The sequence below is a fragment of the Anarhichas minor genome, unplaced genomic scaffold (genome assembly GCF_050575085.1).
Source record: "Anarhichas minor isolate MPS153535 unplaced genomic scaffold, ASM5057508v1 ptg000018l, whole genome shotgun sequence".
Taxonomy (NCBI): Eukaryota; Metazoa; Chordata; class Actinopteri; order Perciformes; family Anarhichadidae; genus Anarhichas; species Anarhichas minor.
This window is the reverse complement of record NW_027466464.1, coordinates 10,882,009-10,898,185: the sequence shown is the minus strand read 5'-3', so window position 1 is coordinate 10,898,185 and position 16,177 is coordinate 10,882,009.

Here is a 16,177-nt window from a genome sequence, read left to right as displayed (position 1 = left end):
TGAGTCACAGGCCTCAATCGCTATATTTATAATCAGCGTCACACTTTTCTCATATTTCATACACACTTTATTGCAGTAGTGATTATTAACATTGCGAGGGAACTGTGCATTAATAACAGGAATAAACAAGGACAGACTGGGAAAACAACATCCTGCCTCGTGCGTGCAGCAGACCGTTCAAATTTCAGGTTTAAAAAAAGAAAAGAAAAGAAGAATATCCATTTGTTGAGTGCAGGAAATGTGTGCTGCGTTCACGTAGAACAATGGTGCATTGTTGGAAAAGAGAAGAAGAAAAAAGCCATCCCACCCTGTTGCGAGTGAGATGTGGCAGCGGATCGTTTTCTGATGAATAATCGTGCTTTATTCTGCCGGGCCGAGCTTCCACGATTGCACATTCTTGGTTTTTGTAGCAGTTATTAGTGAGGACTCAACCTTTCACCTTTGAACTCTCTCACACAGTTTCTTGCTCCACGTCATGTGCTGTTTCCTCCTTTCTCCTGCTGTGTGTGTGTGTTGTTTCTGTGATTATAGGCGTGTGTGTCCACGCTGTCAAACTTTCACTTTAATGACAACACTAATGCCTCTGTTTGGACCTCAGGTGTTGCACACACACACACACACACACACAGGTGTGCACCTATTTACGCGTTAAATGACACGTTTTCCTGCAGCCGTGTCATCGCGGCGCGCTCACAAACGGCTGACTCTGGATGGCGACGTGTGGACGTGATTCTTTATTGGAGGAATTCAACTGTTAGCCACTGCTGTCATTCTAGAGAGGAACATGTGGGGGAGCGGTGTGGTGCATGAGTTTTGAAATATGTGTGTGTGTGTGTATGCAAGAGATGAGAAAGCCCAGGCGTGCGGGTTTCTGTGTGTAATGTAAATAATGTAGCGACTCAGCGGCCTGTTTATTCCTCTAAGTCTTATTTGTTTGCTTACAGTCTCGCGGCTTAAGATCCGTCCCTCTGCATCCGCTGTCTGCGCGTGTTGCGGTGACAGCAGCAATAATCTCCCCTCATTATACACATAACGTATCGCCTCACATCCCCCCCCCCCCCCACGATACAGCTAATAGGGACAGAGAGAGGGGAGATAATAGGAATGGAAGAGAAAGTGCTCTACGAACAGGCAACCCTTTACTCTGCCTTTATTTATCTAAACACGTCCCCCCCCCCTCCTTCAAATGAACAGAGAGAGCCGAGTGTGCTGCGAGGGTGGCCGAGCGACTCCCCCGGTGGGACCGCGTAAATAAATTATCCTGACACTTCCTATCAAGTCTGTAATGTTTACCATTAAAAGCTGTTTTAAAACCGTCCCGGAGCCCAGCGGCGCGCGATCCACCCGCGGGACCTCTAGCCAGATGTAAAGGGGGGGACGTGGGGGAAATATTTCTTTACACACACACACACACACACAGAGAGACATGTGTTAGTCTCCGCCGCGTCCACGTCAGCGGGTCTCTCCCGTCTGACAAAAGGGGGCCGTCCTCAAACGCGACACCGCCCGGGTTGTCATCTTTCAGCAAATATGTTAAGTGTTATCTTTTGTGCCGAGCTGGAGCCCGGGACCCCCGTGGGAGCCCCGGCACATGCAAATAGAACAAATCCCTCTCGGACCTGTCTGTTTCACTCTCTCGCCATCTCCCCTGTCTCCCCCCCCCCCCCCCCCCCCCCCCCTTATCCTCCACGTTTGCTCGACAGTGCGTCAGTCCTTCTTGTCTCCTCCGCTCTCTCATCCACTTCACTCTTTGTCCACTTATTTCCCCTCCTCTCGCTCTCCGTCCCAGAAGGCAGTGCTGCCGGGGCGTGCGTGCTCGCTGACAGCCCCCTCCTCCCCCCCTAGCTGATCTAAGTTCCTCTTCTCAGAGATTTCGCTTGCCCCCCGAAACAGGTTTCTCTCCCTAGATGAGTGGACGGCCACAAGTCCTCTTCCTGTCCCCCCCCCTCCTCCCCCTTACTTCTGTGTTGGTACACTGGCTGCATCAAATGGGGGGTTTTGGGGGTTTAGTGTTGCTGTGACTGACAGTTGTCGGTCGGTGGATTATTTTCTTTTCTCAAAACGCGCCCTCACACACAAATTACACTCATTCTGCCCTCACGTCTTCCTCCCAGTGCTGACTGGTTATTATCCAGTCAAAATCTGATGGGTGTACTTAGGGGCGAGGTGGGGGGGGGGGGGGATCCACACCACAGACTCTGCAGTGGAGGGATACTTACTGCTTACTGCTGCGGACACTCGCTGTGACGCTCGATACCGAGGTAATGCTTTAACGTGGCACTTGAGAGATCAGGTGTTTGGTGTCACTGAGCTGTTACAGCTCAGCTGTTACATATTGTACCAGATGAATCAAAAAAGTTCATCTTCAAATTTTAACTGATCAAACTGCAGTTTTCAGGTTGAATAAATGTAAGAAAAGACGCAAAAGTTTTGGTCAAACTAGCAGATGAACGTCCCAATAACAGACGGGAACCTTTGCAGCTGAAACTGATCTGAGATCGGTGTCGCCAAATCTCCAGACTTTTCCGCCTCTAATTTTTATTTTTTTCTCCGAGAGACACTCAGCTAAATTCATTTCCATGTTAATTCCAGCATTAAAAGCATTATCTCACTCTCTTTGAACTCCGAATCCCCCGAAATGTTTGAAGTTTCTCCGGTTTATGTAATGCGTCGTTTTTTTCATAGGTTTTAATCAAATCAAAGCTGCAGATTTTCCTTTTTTTCCACCCTCCCTCTCCTACCTTCTTTGCAATCCGCTGCCCTCTCTTGCTGAATTTTAAGCAGACCCCCGCTCACCTCTCTTTACTCTTTACCAGCAATCTCCGCCACCCATGGCCCGGATTCTCCGGCAGATATTAAAACATTCAGCATGTGGAAGCGTTAAATATGCTAAGGACTTATTAAAAAATATATATCTAGCTTCCACTTTGGAACATTCCGCACCATTAGACCTCAATAGACATGGCGGCGTGCAGCTTATCCTTTACATTGTACCGTCAAATGAGAAGGCGCCGTCTCTAATTAGGTTATTGCCATGGAAGTCTTAAGTTAAATTGTGCATTGATATGCGCGGGAGCTCGCCGCTCATTTGGCCCGGCGGTGGAGGACGCCGACGAGAGCCTTTTTTTTTTCCTCCACAAGGGCCAAAGAAAATGACAGCCAGGAGCAGAGGAAGGCTCCGACTGTAATCTCTGGCCGCCGCTGCTGGATGATCTGATTTTTTTGTGAACACAGAGTCTGGGCTAGATCGTGGCCGTCTGCTGCCCCCCCCCCCCCTTCCACCACCCGTCTGCAGCTCAGCTTGAACGTCTTGATTAGCGAGGCGTCTTGCGCGAGCGGCAAGTAAGTCGGGCACTTTTTTTTTGTCTGCGAGGCGGCAAAGGTGTGCGTGAGCGTTAATGAACAATGGCTCGTCGGGGGCGAGGAAGAGCTGGTGTGTGTGTGTGTGTGTGTGTGTGTGTGTGTGTGTGTGTTCAGAGGCTTGGCAGGCTGCCAGGGGATGGACACAAAGGATGTTGAGTGGCTGGGCGTGTGGCACAGCATCACTGAGCCGCCTGTGGCCTCTGGGAGATGGACACGAACCGGCGAGCGAGAGCAAAAAAAAAAACAACTGCTGTTGCTACGTAGCTTTCGCCGCGGCTATTGTCGGGCTGCGACTAGCAATTTTACAGTCATCATCGATTGGTCGGTGTCATGACAAAAAAGAAAAAGTGGAAAAATACCAATCAAAGCTCTCTAAAGCCCAAGATGACGTCTTGAAAATGTCTCGTTTTGTGTCACCAAAACGATCATAAGTGACACAAAGCAGCAAATGCTCCCCATTTGAGATAATTATTTAGCTATTTTTGCTCTATAAAGGATTAATCGATCACTCACATTTCCAGTTTTAGTCTAGATTGCGCCGGTACGTTCGTGGTGGTGCCTTGAATCAAAGTGAAATATCATGTTTTGTCCGACCAACAGTCAGGAACCCGAAGACGTCGAGTTCACAATCATATAAAGCAGAGAAAAGCAGCAAATCCTCCCATTAGAGAGGCCGGAACCTGAGAATGTTGTGCTTGATAAATAACTGAAAGGATCAGTCGATTGCTAAAGTTAGACTGTCGATCGAGTAACCGTTTCGGCTTCAGCCTCATGATTAAATTGCACCGGTCGGGGTAGGGTTAGTTAACCCTAACCCTAACCCTACCGACAGTCCGGAACCCAATAGAGTTCACGATCATACAAAGCAGAGAAAAGCTGCAAATCCTCCCATTAGAGAGAGAACTTTTGTTATATGTCTTACAAATTGCATTAAAATCGGTTCGTGCTGAGGGGAGGGAGGCTGTTCGTGTGCTTCCCTGTGATCGTGTGTGTGCACACTTGTAACCGTGTGTGTGTGTGTGTGTGTGTGTGTGTGTGTGTGCGGGCCAAGTTCCCCCACTGGAAGCGGGGCGAGAGCATTAGGATGTTGCTTGTACAACTCCGTTGGCAGGATGGACACATGTGGTAGATAGCTAATGATAGCATGCAGCGTATAATGAGATCCTACTCTCCGTCTGTCTCCCCTACCTGGCATCATGCATTAACCATACAAGAGGAAGAGGCGCGCATGGTATTGACTTTTGAGTGGGTGTCTGCTTGTCCGTTGTTGGTTTTGTTTAGCACTCAGAGGTCAGCATGGCTGCAAGCGCCGCACATTTATAACAAGTCTTTTTTTCCTGTTTTTATTTTTATAGCGGGGGGCTCATTTTTGTTTTGTATTTTTGTATTTTATTTTTTTTTGTAAGGCAAGAATCTCTCCTCATCCGCACCTCTTGAGCTCTGTTAAATGGTCGTAAATTGATTTTGGAAGTGTTGCGATGTATACGCTTAACAAGCCAAATGGGTTCAGTTTGCAGGGGTTAGTTTGCGTGTTCGGAAGATTATTCCGTTAATGTATTCCACGCACTCATAATCCACAGTATGTTGTGTGAAGGAGGGAGGCGTTGGCAGCGCTCCATCTTCGTGCACGGTAACATATATTTATCCTCTTCACTACACAGCCCCTCTAGGCTGCTCAAATCCCCCCAGGGTGTCCCGATGACATGCTTACTAATGTGTGCTTTGGAAACCGAGTGCTATTGTATCCCCTAAATCTCACAAAGCACTGTATGATTTGCCCATTGTCGTTAAATCGCTTTGCTTGTGCCAAGTACTCCCGCATCTCACAGAGGCTTAATGCTTTTGAGGGTTTCAGGGACGGCTTCGAGTTCCCCCTTTTGTTGGTTTCGGGGAAAAGTGCCAAGACTGCTGCGCGGAATATTGTTTTGAGCATGGAGGAGGGAGGGGAAGCCGGGCCACTGCCAAGCGACTCCATTGAGCCCCCGTGAATGGGCCATTCATATTTCGGAGAATCACCCAGATGCCATATTGTTGGCTCAACAACGCTAAATATTCTCCAACAAGGATGGGATTGTAGCAGGTTTTTTGAATTGTGCGAGTGTGGAAAAGGACGTTGGGAAATAAGGGGGGGTGGGGGGGGGTGTTCAGTCACTGAGAAGGGTGGACAGAAGAGCCCAATGTGACATGATAGTGTGATTCACGTCGGTTGTCGTGCAAGAATAGAAGTATTTGTCTTCACAGTGTGTGTGTGTGTGTGTGTGTGTGTGTGTGTGTGTGTGTGTGTGTGCATCTTTATTTCATCATTCATACAAACAGAACGTTATTGCTCTGTGCAGGATAGCAGTCAAATTATACTTTTTTTGAAGTGAAATTAATTTCAAAGGGAGTTGATGTACGACTTTTTAACAAAGCTTAAACGTGCATTCATATCTTTCTTTGTATATATTCCATTTAAGGTGAGTTAATTTGAATACTCTTATAAGTGCTTACAACGACATTATAGTGCGTTATGAACCCTTTGTTTAATGTTTATAAACTGCTTATAAATGCTTAATAGTGGGCATTAAAGTAAAGTGAAAGCCAATATTTAATGTATTTCTTTATAAACAGCCTCAACTGTATACCAATATGTATTTTAGGCCGATACTATTACTAATTCTGAATATGAATGATTTTAAAATATGATATAAATGACATTTAGTAACTTAACTGTACCGCCAGCCTTTAAAAGGTTGCAGTCCAAAGTGCAAATAGAAAAGAAGATTCAAAATATCACTTCTGTCTTAACAGTTTCGATAGAAAGAGGGGCGTGCTGCTTGCTATATGGACCTAAGTGGGACTGGATCCCAGACCAGCAGGGTCGGACGTGTATGTGGCTCTCATTGCACGCGGAGCCCTCTTGAAGTCTGGCCTCGCTGAACAACCTTGAAGCGGTCGTACCCCTGTCAGAGGGTCTAAGACAGGACTTAGCAAAATGTCACCGCGGTCTTTTATGTCATGCATGCACTGAGTATTAATCGCGCTGGATCTGCGCCTGAGAGGCTGATCAAATTTATTGTTTGGCAGCGCGGGACAGTAATGGGTGTTTAATTACTCAATAAAAGCCCTTTTATAGATTCCCGGGCCTCCTGTGTGTTGAGCAAATGGTATCGATCCGTCTCTGGGCTGCAACATGATAGCCTGTGAAGGAGAATTAGAGCCGTTAGCCTGCTAGCGCTCTCTCATTCATTAGCCGCATTAGCCAGAGGGTGGTTAAGACGTAGCATCATGGTTAATACCAGAGGGTTTTTTTTTCTTTCTGTGTCCGCCTTGTGTTGTAAAGCTCCGTGCACCTCATTTACACAAATATGGATTAGATGGGCAATGAATAACATCGACCGGTGAGGAAAGTGCTTCAATAACGATCTCCAGGAGGGTCGTTTTTCTTTCTTTTAAACATTTCCCTCTTGCCACGGTGTAATCCACAGGACTAAATTTGACAACGCCCTCAGCCGAGCCGCGCGCTGCATTAATCCCACCTCTTCCCCACCTTCTAATCTGTAATCTGACGGCTCCTCCTCCGAGGCCTAATTCAGGATCTCCGTCCTCCTGCTTGCACAGTGCAGTCTGGAGAACAGCTCTCTAAAAGAGGAAAAAGCTGAACGGTAATGACAGCGAGCCTCGCCGTGTGTCCCTATGGTTCTCCATGCGAGCATACGTGTACGGCGCTCATGTCCAGGCCACTTTATCCGTCTTTTTTATTTTTTTTTGCATCTGCCTTGCGTCCATTGTTCTTTCATGTTCAGAGCATATTGCCGCTTCTGTGAAGCAGCCCCTCTTCTCTTGATGCACGGCAACAAAAAAAACACTGCAATATCTCCCTTGATGTGTCCATATCAAATGAATGTGGCCTATTACAGACGTGGAGGAGTCAGTTGGGTGGCTTTGTGGACGAAAAAAAGGGCCTGCAAGGGGACCATGAAAGAGACATTGTCCAACATGGACCGTACAGCTCCTTTGTAGATAAATGGATTTTCATGCTTATCAACTGGGACACTGACATGAGTGAAAACTGTGGAGAATGTGGGATTATTCTCACTCCTCGGCCATACACTCGGACAACTGTAGTTTCAAGTGTGTGTGGTCTTTCATTGTCCCGCAGCAAGGTTTTTTTTTTTTTTTTTGTTGGGTGAAACATTCAATTTAGAACAGCGTGCACTGTTAGCATGCTGCCAACGAGATCCTTCTGGGAAAATGTTGCTCACTAAACTCCCAATTCCACATTTTCAGGATCTTTTACGAATCAGTTTTTAATAAAAACTTAACAGAACATTTAATTGATAAATAAAATCACAATTTGAAAGAGTGAAAGTTTGAAATCACTGACATTTTATCGCATTTTGAAAGTTTTCGTCGATTAATAACTTTAATGTGTGTTCATATAACAACAAAACAGAACTCTTGACTTCTCGTTAATCAAGCTCTCTGTGTGTCGGTGTCTGTTTGGCCAAAGACACTTTTGAGGAAGTCTCTTTCTACAGAAATGATCTCGGCCGTTGCTTCAGGCTAATTGTAGACCGTTAGCTAGCAAGTAGCTCGACAGTTGTTGAGTGAAAATGACAAAAGAGAGTGCGTTAAACTTAAAGCGTATCACAACTAAGTCACAGTATTGAGACGGAGAGAGAGACAGAGTGAAGTAGCTCGGCAACGTTAACGTAGCGCGACCGTTGACAGCGTCGCACTTTAGCCACTTAAGCTAACGTTATTATTGAAAGTCCGAACATTGTCAGACATTAGCTACTAGACGTTTGTCATTTTTGCCCAAACTACATAGCTGCTATTAATAAATATAACTCTACTTTTTTATTTTATGTCATGATCAAGTATTTTTCAAGCAACTATCTATTAAATCAATCATCATAATTTAGGTCACAATCACAGTATTAGTCAGAAAAAGTTAGATACTTTCCTCAAACTGTGAAGCCTCAATTTGCTCTGAATTACTAATTTCAGAAGCAGAATTTTCCAAACGATAACATTGTATGACCCTATATGTAACATTACGACGCCACCCAAAGCCGCGTCATTACCCAAACCCACAGAGGAGCATATATCATCAATGAAAAAAAATATAACAAATGAGGCCTGAAGGCTACAACACGCAAGTCGAGAGCGATGAACCCCCACGGACATAAACCGGCCCCCTCGCGTCATGTTCTAATCCGAGGGACACGTGTACATGTATGTGAGTATGCCCACACAGACGCACGCCTAAACCTTGTTCACATTCCACCGCCCGGGGGGTGGGGGGTGGGGGGCGCAATGAGAAGCGATGTCTGCTCGATGCGGAGCCAGTGATCTAGGTAATCTGCCTGTGCTGTGGGACAGGTCTATTGGTCCACAAATCAATTGGCTTCGTGTCCGTGCCATTAGGCTAACATGGCGCTGCCGAGGCGCTGAGAGCGGTAAACAGACTGTTTAATTCCCCTGGACGCCGGCCAGGTGGACACTCCTCCTCCTGCTGCTTTCTCCTGATCTCTTTTTTTTTTTTTTTATCACTCCCCTCATTCTGCCGTCCTCTTACATTGACTCCACTTCAGTCAATGCGGTTATCCTCAGTGGACGAGTGCTTACAGGAATATTGCTTGGAGGGATTGTGTGTGTGTGTGTGTGTGTGTAAAGAGGAGAGATTTTGGCCAATGAACCCTTGCTGTGCTCTGTCCTCCAGTACTGTGTCTATACTGAGTAAGTGATCCCTTGGGATGCAGTACACACATCAGCATCCCTCCCTATCTCTCTCTGTATGTGTCTGTTTCAGTCTTTGTTTCTCTCTCAGTGTATCGCTTTCCCATTCTGTCTCTCTTTCTCTTTATACACCCCCCCCTCCCGCCCTTTTTTTCCTTTCCATCTCCAGACAGAGGCAGCAAACAAGTACAGTAATATGAGGGGGCTGCATCAGAAACAAACACACACACACTCATGATTAGAAAGATGCAGATGTATGCCCGAGCTGCTAGAAGTTAGTCACTTCCTCTCTCGCTAATAAAACACTACCTACGTCCTCCCGTCTGGTTTCTCTATATGGACGCGACTAATGACTTCGCTTGTGTAACGGCGGCGATTCAATTCCCCCACTTCGTTTGTTTGGTTTCTTTTCTTTGTGCTACAACAGCATGGTAATTGAACCGGCGTGTCTTGACGGATGAGAGTTTGCCGGCGGCGCGTCTCATTTCCTGCACGCTGTTCGTCGACTGACTGATAAGATACGAGGCCCCCGTAGCTTCTAGCGCGGCTACCGAACCTGATGAGCGGCGGCGCTAAAGCTGCGATCCGTGAACATGTAACACGTACAGAATAAACACAGAATTAGGCTTACATTCGCAGCACTATTTGAAGATCTGCTGGACGGCAAAGCCTTTAGAAATGACTCAGTGCAGAAGTCCGTGTTGTGGTTTCGGATTTGCACGTAGCGCCGGAGCGTTGTACTGTTGCTAGGAGACGCTGAAACCCTCTTGACACGTCAGGTCAGCTGTTGGTAGCCGGCATGTTGTTGACAAGGGTGGGAGCCCCTGCAACAGAATGATACGGTTTGCAAAATGAAAACCGTCCGTTGACTTCACGTCCATCCGTTTTGCAGACGTGCAGTAGGGTTAGTGTGAAGTATATGTCTTCACAAGCAGGCCAGCTTTGAGTATTAAAAGCAGAAAGTCGGTTTGATTTTGCAGTGAATGGCTGCATCGTGACAACATGAAAATATGGCCTAAATTTGAGGCCGTGCTGTTGGCCCTTCGTTCCCTCGGCATTGACTCATCTCCCTCCTGGGACCTCAGTGGCGGAATGACATTCCCCTTCCAAAAGGACAGCGGAGTCACTCCTTATCTTATGTCACAGCTCATCTCTTCGATAAATACCGCACGGCCTTTTCTCCCTGCTGAATCGCACCCTCTTCTTCCACCTCTCCACCTGATCATATTCCCATCTTCTTCACCGGAGGATGTTTATCTCTCTCTCTGCATTTCGTACTTTTACGCAGCACTTTTTTTGATGGCAGAGTCCTGTTCCGGTTTCCGAAACTGGAGATCATCTTTTGTCTTTTGGAGATCTCTTTTCAGCATTGTGTTTCTTGTCCAGATGACAAACAGGTAGAGATCCTGCGTCCGCCTCCGGTTCGGAGCTGCATCCACACAGTAATAAAGCTGTAATTATTTATTTAGTGAGAGGGGGAAACAGGGGTTTCTAACTGCAGCTGCTGCGAGAAATATTGCACTGAAAATATGTGAAAGTACATTAAGTTGCCGATGCACATCCACCCTGTTATCAAGGCCCCTGTCTCTCTCACTGCAGTCCAGGCAGAGCCGTGTAGGGAACAAGCAGAATAGTGAACAGAGAGGTATTAAATATCTCTTTCTCTGTCTGTGACTGATATGCAGGGTTGTCAAAGTAAAAGGTTATTTTAGGGTTAAGACGTTTTGTGTGTACACATTTAGTATTGACAGCTACTTACCATGTACTGGCCTCTTCAGTCAACAGTGACAAACTACACCCAGGTCACATTTCAAGTTCAACACTGACTGGAATGTCCAGATCCTTATCAAGCATTTGACATTTTCGTCAGCAGTATTGCAGCGAAAGCGGTTGAAGGAACGGAATTGTTCGGGGCCAACGTCAAGACAAAAAAGGGATGTCTTCTGGTCGAAGACAACGTTTGAAATGCTGCTTGTTAAAATGACTAACTAACTACATTTTTTGAGTAAAAATACCTAAAATTCACAGCTCCCAGCCTCCCTTGTGTTACTATTAGCTGGTATTTATCGTTCAGTTTTGGACAGTTGGTCAGTCAAAACAAAATACTTTCAAGAAAGTTTTTTTTGTTTCTTTTAGTTTATTTTAACAAATTTCTACATATACGTCATTTGTCGGAATTAACTAAATTAGCCCAACCCTAAGCTAACGTTATTGTGATGCAGTTAAGCTTTACAAAGTCGGCAAATAGCCAAAATGTTCCCATCTGAAGTGACAGCCCTAATTTACAGTTAGCTAGCTTCAGTAATGTTTATTTCTTACATACACATTATTATAGGCAGGCTAATGCCACTCGACCCATACAGACAGCGGAGTACAGAGCTTTACTTACTTTATAAATAAATACTGCACGTTCTTTCTATTACCTCGCAAGTACCGCTGATAGAATCTGCCAGCGTCGCTTGTCATTTAGGCTAAACCGTGTTCACAGCACGGAGCCCACCGCCGCGTTGGCCGCCTCTGAATGTGATTACAGCTATTGATCGATCGACTATGACACCACGCTGGCGGATGTCACCTGAGGAGAGTGTGTGCGCGAGGTGGGGTACGCGTGAATGTGTGTGGGTTGACGGAGGGAGAAAAAAGAAAAGGGAAACGTGTGTCCATATGTTGGTGTGCTGGTCCATATGCTGGTACGTACATACTGTACGCCGCCCCCGTGCGCGCGTTAAACCCGGACCCCGGTGTGGTAATGTGAGATCAGACGTAGGCTGTTAGCCGGAGCCTTACATCTGCTGTCAGCCAACTCGCTCTAACTCTGTTAAGGACGTTATTGATTGCTCATTATTACCCCGTTCCCTGAAAGATGAGCGTCCCCTATGATCACATTAAATCTCTCCTCTGTCCAATTCTCCTGAGATGCCTTCTGCTCATCGGTGCCCATCAAATTTCTCCTCCAGAGATCTGATATCAAGCAGCCTGATGTTTTTTTTTCATTGCCTCTGGTTCTCTTTGCGTCTTGTTTGATTTACTCCAAATAACTGTCTTCTTTTCCTTTCTTGTCCCCCCCCCCCCCCCCCCTCCTCTTTTATTATTATTTTTTTAACAGATGCAGTTTAGCTAATTGATGTCTTTAGTCTGTGTAATGGAAATCAGCAAACGCGGATGAGCAACATTTGAAATTATGATTTGTTTTCCTTTTATTAGCGCAAAGAGGACGCTTCAGGTTCTCGTGTAAACTTTGTGATCCGTGTTTATTGACTTGATAGCAAACAAGAGGAGCTGACAAGGGAGTCACAATATGTACTTTACTTGTCGGAGCGGGGCCTATTTTAGCTGTGTTCCATTCTATTTAAAAGGCAGCGGCATCTCATTGTGAAAGGCTTGTCTTCAAACTAGCGTGTCAAACTTACGGTCTCGTTCAAAACCTACAAATTTTCCTTTGAATTTGCTAACACCCTCCCCCCCCCCCCTCCTCCTTCATTGAGCCTCCCCTTTAAAGTTGCGTGCCCTTTCCCCGTGCCTTGCGTTGTCATTTTCGCTGATGATAAGCAGTTGTTGAAGGTGTCACGCGTCCGCCAGGCCCCGTAAAGTTTGGGACGGCTGAAATCCAGCCCACAGCGAGAGGCCATCTCATCGGCCCCCTGGCCGTCCCCCCGCCATGAATAATGCAGAGCTATCGACTGTGTCAGTTGAGCGCGGGGGAGACGCGCCGGCAGCCAGCTTGATATTCAGCTGCCGACGCTGACTGGATGCCCTCACTTTGAGACAAACTGCTGGCAGACCGCTCCGACTTGAACGGACAGGACCTGAATCTGCTCATGTGGGATGAACGCCGATGTGCCGGTGTGTCCCCAGGAAGCACGAGTTTCTGTCGGAGCGGGTAGAGGCAGATAGAAGTGTGTTCATGAATCTGTATACAGGCGTTCGCAAATATTTGTATTGTACACACACCAGATCCTCAGCTGTGCCGTCTGTATATATATATATATATATATATATATATATATATATGTGTGTTGTGTGTCTCTATATATATATTGTGTGTGTGCGTCCTCCAGCCTGCAGCAAGCTCTAGTGAGAATCTCCTGCCCCCCCCTCGACACGACCAGTTCAGTCTCAATGCCACCGATCGATGGGCGCATTGATCCGCTGTTTGACTGTTTAGACAACCTGTGCGAATTCCAGCATAATGCGAGCCGCAGTGGATTTAAAGGCGTGTGCGCGGGGGAGGAGCGCCACGCGCACCCCCCAGCCGTCGCACCTGAGGGCCGGTTTCCGTCTCAACACCCGGAGCTGCGATAAAATAATTAAAAAAGGGAGAATATGTTGCCCGTTGAGGTGTCCCGATGACTCGGTGTGAGTCCGACTGCATGACCTTATGCGGCATGTCCTCCCGGCCCGTTCCCCTCTCACCTATCCTGCCACTCACCGCTACATCTTTATATTCTGCTGTCACACAAAGCCAAAGGTGTGACGTTAAGATAAATGACTCCAAAGTTGTTGTTTTTTCCCAGCTCATTGTACGCAGAGAAGTGGACTTTATTATACACATAAAACCATGAACATGGTTTGGGACATGTTGAGACGACGCATGAGTTGGCAGATCTTACCAGAAACTGTATGAAGTGTGCAGGATTTGACACTTCAAAACACGCACGGCGAAGGATCCTGCGTGTGCACAGGCTGGGGGTAGAGGTTATCCCAGCCAGGGCCCCTTCAGTAATCCACACAGCCGCCGCAGGCGCGCGCGCGCACACCTTTTGCACGTGCGCCGCTCACGGCGAGCGTTAATCTCCACCAACTGCTGGTGAACTCTAATCTTGCTTGCTTGCCAAGGGTTTTGCACGCTTGAAAAAAAAAACGAGTTCACAGCTTTAAAATCGTCCTTGTATTTAGAAGCCACAGTGATGAAATCATGAATTTCAATTTTAGTACACCCCCCCCCCCCCATTTTTTTCCTTATTTGAAGGGAAAAAGATTTTAAGAATATTATCTTAAATCTGGAAAGTTCTCATCTCGCTAAAGTTGACCGTTTTTACAGTGTAGTTAGTGTTTGGCACCGAGTTTGCCTGCCGCTGTCGTAAGTAGCAAACTATGGAGCCGTGGTCCAGTCTACTGTCTGACTCCCCACCCACACACACACACACACACACACACGCATAAATACACACACAGCCCACTGCAGACAGACATAAATGCATCCACAGATGGTGACACTCCGGCAGTCACTCCTGGGCTCTGTCTACGTGCCAGCTAACACACACACACACACACACAGACATATGCACACACATACACACCAGCCTGGCGGCAACAAACACGGCGATGCATCATTGAGCATCGGCTGTTTTTTTTCCTCTCTAACTGCTGAGGGGAAATCAGTGTGGTGTTAAGTAACCATTCATGTGGAGCCGAGACCACACACAAACAAACATCACACCCACACTTCTTAAAATACATTTGCCTCGGCAGAATAATATAATATGATTGAATAATCCCAAGGTTTCTCTCGCGGACTTCTATCCGGATACTATTGAAGCTTCTTTTTCTTTTCTTTTTTTTTCACAAGTGGGATCATTGATGTGTTAATACACTCCCCAGCATCACTATTTAATTCCCTTGACAAATATCTATTTTTTTGTGCTTTTTCACACTCTTGCTTGCGTCGTGATATATTCATTTGTTGTTGCACTGTTAATGTTTCCACTCTGGACCGGAGTGCGGCGCGTAGGTAATCGCCCACTCCGGGTGCCGCGGCGCCGCTTGTTTGTGATGCGGATCTCTTCCCGAGGATTGTATTTGAATAATGAGGGAGGCTGGAGCGTTCTCTTGTGCCGAGTGTCTCGGGCGCCGCCGCAGCAAATGACCTCTGAATAGTTGTTGTGGATTAGCCATCAAAGTCTTCTCGCGAAGTGGCCAATAGATAGGTACTTCCAGAAATGAGTCACTTGAAAATGATCATTGCCGCCGTTGCCGTATAAGATAATGGATAACCATTACACTCCATTTTCCCCCAGCTCCTCACCCACACAACGCCTGCTCTTGAAATATGATGCATCCACTGTGCTTAGTGAGCACTTAATGTCCAAAAGAGCCGCGTTTGTTGAGATTTACAACTGCGCCGGCGGGAGGGGGGCAGAAGAAAGAGTGCGTCGTCGGCGTATAATGTTGTTCACTCAATAATTATCTCATTTTATTTACGAAGACAGACAGCTCTGGACGAGGTTAGAGGCTTCCTCTCTATTATCTCCACCTGCCACCTCTTTACTACAGCCCCCCCCCCTCCACGCCAGGCCCTAAATGACGTCCTTCACGTCGAGGACTTTCCAAAGTTTCCACCGAGGAGGAAGGGGGCGAGAGCGTCCTCGTACGGGGAAAAGAGTGGACGAGGGGGGAAGAGGACAAAAGCCCGACAAAGTTACGCCGCAGCTTTTCTGGCACTGCTAGATCGATGTCATTTCTAAAAGGATTAGGCCTTCTCTCAGAAATCTATTTTAATTACTGAACACACAGGTAAACAAAGTGGTGGTGGTCCGCAGGTATGGATCCGGGCGTCAGAGGAGTATTGATAGTGCGTGGCCCGTGTTAACCCCGGGGCCACGCCTCAGGTAGGAGCGCATCGGCGGGCGGCCTCAGAGGCGTTTGCGGGGAATGTAGACGTGGAGCTGCTCCGGCTGTCACCTGACAAACCCTGCAGCCATTGGGCAGTGTGGCTGGCTGTAATCGACGCCGGTGTAGGAGGACGTTCAGCCTCACAACTTCTTCTTCTTTGTTACTTGTCTTACAAAGTACGAGTCAGCCCGTCGAGCATTACTTCAGCTTGTGTTTGCCGTATGAGCTGTCTGTCGCTGCAATGTGGAGACACCACTTTCCAATGAGACATTTAGGGATTAGAGTTTATAAATTGGATTAAGTGATGTATTACACATTCATATTACAATTTGAAATGTATAAACCCTTCAAGTATGGGTTTACAAATTGTAACTAATTGCTTTGAGTTAATAAATTGTTCATCAGTGCTTTTGCAGATGAGTAATATGACTTACATGATTCATTAAAGTCATTAGTAACAAGTTAACTTATAAACCCG